Below are 8,561 nucleotides of genomic sequence, written 5' to 3' on the forward strand. Positions count from 1 at the left end.
TTTATAAGAGTATGTATCTCTGGTAATAAGCCTGATACCAGTCGCTATTAAATCACTGTATTTAGGCTTAACTTACATTAATCCGGTATCAGCAGCATTTTTCTAGCAAATTCCATTCCTAGAAATATGTTAACTGCACATACCTTATTGCAGGATAACCTGCACGCCATTCCTCCTCTGAAGTTACCTCACTCCTCAGAATATGTGAGAACGGCAGTGGATCTTAGTTACTTCTGCTAAGATCATAGAAACCGCAGGCAGATTCTTCTTCTAATGCTGCCTGAGATAAAATAGTACACTCCGGTACCATTTAAAAATAAAAAACTTTTGATTGAAGTTAAAAAACTAACTATAATACACCACTCTCCTCTTACAACCTCCATCTTTGTTGAGAGTTGCAAGAGAATGACTGGATATGGCAGTGAGGGGAGGAGCTATATAGCAGCTCTGCTGTGGGTGATCCTCTTGCAACTTCCTGTTGGGAAGGAGAATGTCCCACAAGTAATGGATGATCCGTGGACTGGATACACTTAACAAGAGAAATTAGTATTTAGATTCTCCTTGAAAAATAAAGAAACACGTGTTTTACCATTTCCCCAAAATCCATTTAAGGGGGTGTTAAAAGGGGGGTGATTAATGAGGATAACTATATATTTTAAAAAACAAAGATGTTACAGACGTGAAAATTTGGTATTTATATTTTCCTTTAAAAATAAACACGTGTTTTACCATTTCCCAAAAATCCACTTAAGGGGGTCAAAAGGGGTGTGTGATTTATCAGGATACCTATATCAATTTAAAATCTTCATTATAAAGTTAGTTTACATGCCAAATTTCTTGCTCCTAACATCAGTAGTTCTCAAGATATGGATATCACACCTGACAGTTGAGTCACAATATATAATTACAATTTAATATTAAAGTAATTATAAACAGAATAATAACATATTTTTAATGTGCCAGATGGACACCCCTCCCACAACTTAGCTGATTGGTGCCCATATACGAGAAACACTGAGAGTAAACAAAAACTCACAAAGTTCATGCCTGCGAGTTTGCAACCCGAACGGGCACACACGTGAGGGCACACATAGTTGCTAGTGGTCGTGTTTTGCGCTATTATTATTATTATTATACTTTATTTATGAAGCGCCAACATATTCCGCAGCGCTGTCCATGGATACAATTCATTTAAATAAAACAATACAAGACTTGTAAGAGACAGGACAAAATTTACAAACACATACAGGAGGGATTGAGGGCCCTATTCCCATGGGAACTTACAATCTAGAATTTTACAAATCACAAATTCCACACGAGCGAAGCCACGGGCAACAGCTAGTATACATATGTATATATATGTGTATATACACACATACTGTAGATTTCGATCCTAACTCTCCCTCATACACACACACATTAATATATATATATATATATATATATATATATATATATACACAAAAAGTATACTCCGCACTCAAAGAATCAAGTCTTCTCCATATGCCGTAAGATAAAACTTAAAAAATGTATTTGAGCATTAAAAATTATAGGATCCGGGAGGGCGTGTCCGGATGGCGGCCATACTAGACCACATTCTCTGAAGCTTCTAATGTGATTTCTATGTCTGGCAGTTTATTCAGATTCCTATTGAGGTCTGGATGTAACACATATGATTATCTGATAGAGGAAGCTTTTATGAAGAGATCGCTATATTTACTGCAAAATATATGGGTACTGAGCCCAGTTCCGGACAATTATAGTCTTAGGTGGCGGCCTAGTGCAGAGAAGTCAAGCCCCTTCCCTACCCCCTGGGAGTGAGATAATTCAGCTCCTAGCAGACTACTAGATAACATTGAAAAACTAACATATAACATGGAGGAGCAGTATAAACTCATACATGCATTGCTGCTACGATTTGCATCTAAAATGGATGATTACATGGAGGACCTTTCAGCTACCATACGAAACTCGAGTCGGGAGGCAGAAGATGTTTGAGTTGGAGAAGGATGTTTCAGTTCACCGTCGGCGATGACAATTATGGTGGACCCTTGTTGCAGCTAGTTCTCAGAAAAGGCATAGGGTGAGCTGCGGTGTAATGCCTGATCACTGGTTGGGGACAAATTGCTATACACCCTTATTCGACTTAGGGATTTTTGTAATGTGGATGTAACGTGTTAATTCTTTGCGGACATGAACAATTTAAACTCAAATTGGACACAAATTAGGAACTCTTTACTCCTTTTATATATAGTACTAAGTTATGCTTGTCTTATTAATGCTGAGGGCTGGGGGGTTGCATAGGGAATATTGAGTGAGATTCAGCGGGTTATGAGATTACTTTCAGAACACTGTATGCCTTACTGGATGTCCTTTAGTCAAGTTTGTTCAGCTCTACTTATATTATGCTATTTCCTATTTCATTATGCAACCTCATGATAATTGTAAGCATTAATTCCCACTATCCTAAGTGCAAGCAAATGCAGCTAATATGGGATGACACAAAAGCTTTGTATTGTCTATCTGAGCTATATCACAATGATTAACTCTTAAATGAGTCTCTTTTAATTTATGAGAGCCCTTCCACTCCCTGACAACTAATGAAAGTGACTAATTACACTCAATGGCGCAATACTGGTCTAACATATATCAACTTCACTCGGATTTGAAGGAAAGTTGTTATGGTCAAGCAAATGTTAAATGCACCCAGTCATTAAAACACCAGTGTTTCTCTGGCCAATCCTTTAGGTGGCTACACGCATGTTCTAATATTGCTATTTTTGTAGTCCTGCCAAGCCCATTTATCCATTCAAATATATCCATTCAAACATGCGGCCACACTCTAGGAATTAGATCTATATTACACAATGCTCTAATATCAGTCGTCTATTTTATGTGGCATAAGAATGTACTCTGTTTGTTATTCGAGCTATACTATTACCAAGTTAAATATTAATGCCGCATATTGGCTATCTGTTAATTTTGTGTAACCCACCACTTCTCATTACTACAATGACTGATGGCGATGTTGCTACCATAGGTTTTTATATTTTATATGTTTTAATAGATCATAAAAAAACCTTACCTTCCTTCCCTTAGCCGGCAAGGGTTGGAGGGACTCTGAATAATAGTATGAGCAATAATAATCACAATGCCTTAGGCATTTCATAACAGTTAATGCTTGCTGAGTAGTTACTATCAATATTTTAACTCAGCTAGTGTGGGGTACATCTGTAGTATATTGGCGGAGTCTATTGCTTAACAGCAAATGAATCATTATATTCTTGTACATTAAGATATATAAATAGACTCCCATTGTTGGTATCGTTTAAAATATCAGTTGCCAATTTATCTCAGATTTAAGAAAAATTCCCAGTTTATTATCTGAGATTATTACTTAGCATCTTTTTGTCTGCTCTAAACCCTAATGTCTTCTATTTATACATCATAAATCACTTAACATTAAGTGTATTAAGACACCAGGCCCAAAAGTGGCTCTATATCTTCATAGTTCAGTTTTGTTTACCTCAAGCATAGTTATGAATAATGTATTCTGCTTGAATGTTTTTAATTGTTTGAGATGTTTAAACCAGTAGAGATTCTTACTTTAAAATACCATAGCTCCAAGAGAGACCATTATTATCATTCTACTCCCTCTAGATTCCATTTCAGATTACATAAGTCCAAGAGTGGCTTATCATAATAGGAGAGGGAGTTAAAGAATAAAGTATAAAATGAGGTTTCAGTTTAGCCTGTTGCGTATGATTATAGAGATTTCACGTCATGTCTTTTAAGGAAGAGTTTTTAACTTAATGTGATTGTATCATATTTATGTACTCTTTTGTAATACCAAACTGTAATGGAGTGTTTCTGAATATGTTTGTAACATGCTTATTTGAAAATGTTTTGCCAATAACCTCAATAAAAATCTATTTAAAAAAAAAAAAAAAATTATAGGATCCACAAAATGTTACATACAAGATGAAACAAACACTTGTAGCAAGTCTTATGCGTTTCGGGCTCCTCCCAGCCCTTGCTCACCAGCTGTATTATAATCTTCCAAGTGAGCACCTTTTTAAAGGTGAATAATTACGTTAACCCCTTACTTCATTTAAAGGTATATTGCACAATATACAAATCTGAAATCTCAAATCCGTGTTTAGAACATCTTAATACATGAATATACATAACCAGCATGTTATCAACAGTTTCAATAAATTCATTATAACAAAAAATGCTTTTTTATGTATACAGATCATCATATGCAATAGTAACATTTTACTTGCAAGACTAGCAAAATATGGTAATATGTTTAGCTTATAGAGAGCTACTCACGACAGAAACATTGGTTTACTCATGTACAGAAAAGGAATACAAATAATAAGATTATAACATTGTATACGAAATCTGCATGGAAATAATATGTACAAAAGTGTATCAATAAAACTTTAATAGAAAAGATTAGTATCAATATGTGAGTTAAGACCTAGTGGGGATCTAGTATTTAAATTAAATATCCAATAGATCTCACTTTGATCAAGAAGTCTTTCTATATCCCCTCTAATGGGCTTAGGTATAAAATCAATGCCCTGAATTTAAATAAGATTAGTATCTGACCCATAAGGGTCCCTGAAATGTCTCCCTACAGGTGTTTTAGTGTCAGGGTCTTCTTTAGAGCGCAAGTGCTTTAGGAATCTATCTTTCATAGATCTCTTAGAGCAACCTGTATTTTGTTTACCACACGCTTTACATCTTAACAAATATATAACGAGTGATATTTCAATTAATACGATATTTAATTTTATAATCTTTTCCAGTAGCTGTAGAGACAAAGGTTTCACCTTCTCTGACATAATTACATGTCTTGCATCTAGTAGCTCTCTACTTGTGACACCCTTTCTTTTTAGTCAACCAAGTATGATTGACATTGATATCGTCTGGGAATCATAGATGGTGATAATACATTTCCAATTGTTTTTGCTTTTTTGACACAAAATTACAACCTTTTTGCAAAATCTGTTTTAAAGGACCAGTTAACAGAGTAGATTTGCATAATCAACAAATGCAAGATAACAAGACAATGCAATAGCACTTAGTCTGAACTTCAAATGAATAGTAGGTTTTTTTACTAACAATTTTAAAAGTTATGTCTATTTCCACTCCCCCTGTACCATGTGACAGCCATCAGTCAATCACAAATGCATACACGTACCATGTGACAGCCATCAGCCAATCACAAATGCATATACACTTATTCAGTGAATTATTGCACATGCTCAGTAGGAGCTGGTGACTCAAAAAGTTTAACTATAAAAAGACTGTGCACTTTTTTTTAATGGAAGTTAATTAGAAAGTTGTTTAAAATAGCGTGCTCTTTTTTGTTGTTGTCTGGTTTGTTTTGTTTTGGTTGGTTTTGTTTTTTTCTTTCTTGTGTTAAATTGATTCTATAGTAGAATGTTCCGTCTTTATGGTGGTTGAGAAAATTGATTGAAAAATCCCAGCAGAGTATACAATTCATTTTGTTTTTCTTTTCTCATTTGTATTGATAATGTACATTGGCATAATTCTGCGAAATATTAAGAACATTGATAATAACTTACTGCCTTTTGGTTTATATTATTTTGAAAGATTATCTGCCCTGTGTGGCATAAGATATGTTTTTTTTTTCTTTTTTCTTTCTCTTTTTTTCCTATATTATATTGTACACAATGCTGGTTGTAAATAAAGATATAAAAAAAATAAAATAAAAATAAATAAATAAAAAAAATAGCATGCTCTATCTGAATAATGAACGTTTAATTTTGACTTGAGTGTTCCTTTAAGACTGGGTCTTCATGCAGAATTGGTAGACACTGTAATCTCTACTGTAACCTCTGACAAAACAGGGTCTTGTTCTCCCATTAACCTCTTGGCCTTTTTTATTGTGACTGGTTTTATTTTTATTCTTATATGTGAGAAATGATTCTCTTGACAAGCCATCAACTTTACTTAAGTTTACTTGTTGTATACTTGTTTACTTAAGTATACTTGTTGAGTATAACCCCTATCTCTTAATCTATCACGGGTGTCATTAAAGTGTCTAACACGTATTTTCTTGTGTACAATTCCTCTTCGCTCTTATAAACTGTCCTTTGGGGATCGCTTTCAACAAGTGTTTGGGATGACAAGAATAATATCTTAAGATGGTGCTACCTGCTGTGTCTTTTCTGAACAACTCACATTACAAATTTTTGCTTTCATTGGTTACCTGCAAAAATACATCCAGAAAAGTAATCCTATTATGGTTCTGTTCCAAGGTGAATTTTAAATTTAATTAATTACAGTTAATATATTCATGGAAATTATTTACAGTTTGGTCACCTCCATTCCACACCACCAACAGGTCATCAATGTATCTACCAAAAAATACAATGTTCTCCCCCAAAGTACTATCCCCAAAGATATGAAACAATTCCCAAAACCCCATAAAGAGGTTTGCATATGAGGGCGCAAATATATATATATATATATATATATATATATATATATATATATATACAGTCATATGCAAAAGTTTAGGCACCCCTGACAATTTCCATGATTTTTATTTATAAATAATTGGGTGTTTGGATCAGCAATTTAATTTTGATCTATCAAATAACTGAAGGACCCAGTAATATTTCAGTAGTGAAATGAGGTTTATTGGATTAACAGAAAATGTGCAATATGCATCAAAACGAAATTAGACAGGTGCATAAATTTGGGCACCCCAACAGAAATATTGCATCAATATTTAGTAGAGCCTCCTTTAGCAGAAATAACTGTCAGGGTTTTTCCCCTGCTTTGTTTGCCATGTGCTGCTGGCAGCCATTTTACTCACCTCTCTTGCTGAGTCTGGTGCAGAGTGGGTAATGCTGCTCATTTCCTGCACGCCCTCTTATGGCCAGACTGTTGTACATCATCCGTGTGAGACAGGTTGCAGTCTCAGAATTGTGATGTCATCACTTATTATTTAAAGGGCCTCTGTTCAGTATGCTTTGCCCTTGCGTTGTCTCAGACCTGTTTGTGAGTTCCTGTGTATTACCTGGCTAGTCTGATGTCTCTTCTGGTTCCTGATCCCTGTCTTGTTCCTGACTTTGCTGTTCTCCTTGTCCCTGATTCCGGCTCGTCTGACTACTCGCTTTGGCTCCTGACTCGGCTCGTCTGACTACCAGCTCTGGTTTTGACTCCTGGCTTATTTGACTTATGGACTTTTTATTATTTTTGTTATCAATAAAGGTGTGATTATTTTTGCACTTCTTGTCTCAGTCTGATTCCTGGAACCCTGACAATAACAGCCTCTAGACGCTTCCTATAGCCTGTAATAAATGTCTGGAACTCCGGATGAAGGTATTTTGGACCATTCCTCCTTGCAAAACATCTCCAGTTCAGTTAGGTTTGATGGTTGCTGAGCATGGACAGCCCGCTTCAATGATATTCAGGTCTGGGGACTGGGATGGCCATTCCAGAACATTCTACTTGTTCCTCTACATAAATGCCAGAGTTGATTTTGAGCAGTGTTTTGGGTCGTTGTCTTGTTGAAATATCCAGCTCCGGCGTAACTTCAACGTTGTGACTGATTCCTCAACATTATTCTCAAGTATCTGCAGATATTGAGTGGAATAATAGGAGAGGGAGTTAAAGAATAAAGTATAAAATGAGGTTTCAGTTTAGCCTGTTGCGTACGATTATAGAGATTTCACGTTATGCCTTTTAAGGAAGAGTTTTTAACTTAATGTGATTGTATCATATTTATGTACTCTTTTGTAATACCAAACTGTAATGGAGTGTTTCTGAATATGTTTGTAACATGCTTATTTGAAAATGTTTTGCCAATAACCTCAATAAAAATCTATTTAAAAAAAAAAAAAAAATTATAGGATCCACAAAATGTTACATACAAGATGAAACAAACACTTGTAGCAAGTCTTATGCGTTTCGGGCTCCTCCCAGCCCTTGCTCACCAGCTGTATTATAATCTTCCAAGTGAGCACCTTTTTAAAGGTGAATAATTACGTTAACCCCTTACTTCATTTAAAGGTATATTGCACAATATACAAATCTGAAATCTCAAATCCGTGTTTAGAACATCTTAATACATGAATATACATAACCAGCATGTTATCAACAGTTTCAATAAATTCATTATAACAAAAAATGCTTTTTTATGTATACAGATCATCATATGCAATAGTAACATTTTACTTGCAAGACTAGCAAAATATGGTAATATGTTTAGCTTATAGAGAGCTACTCACGACAGAAACATTGGTTTACTCATGTACAGAAAAGGAATACAAATAATAAGATTATAACATTGTATACGAAATCTGCATGGAAATAATATGTACAAAAGTGTATCAATAAAACTTTAATAGAAAAGATTAGTATCAATATGTGAGTTAAGACCTAGTGGGGATCTAGTATTTAAATTAAATATCCAATAGATCTCACTTTGATCAAGAAGTCTTTCTATATCCCCTCTAATGGGCTTAGGTATAAAATCAATGCCCTGAATTTAAATAAGATTAGTATCTGACCCA

The sequence above is a fragment of the Bombina bombina genome, chromosome 1, assembly GCF_027579735.1.
Source record: "Bombina bombina isolate aBomBom1 chromosome 1, aBomBom1.pri, whole genome shotgun sequence".
Classification (NCBI taxonomy): domain Eukaryota; kingdom Metazoa; phylum Chordata; class Amphibia; order Anura; family Bombinatoridae; genus Bombina; species Bombina bombina.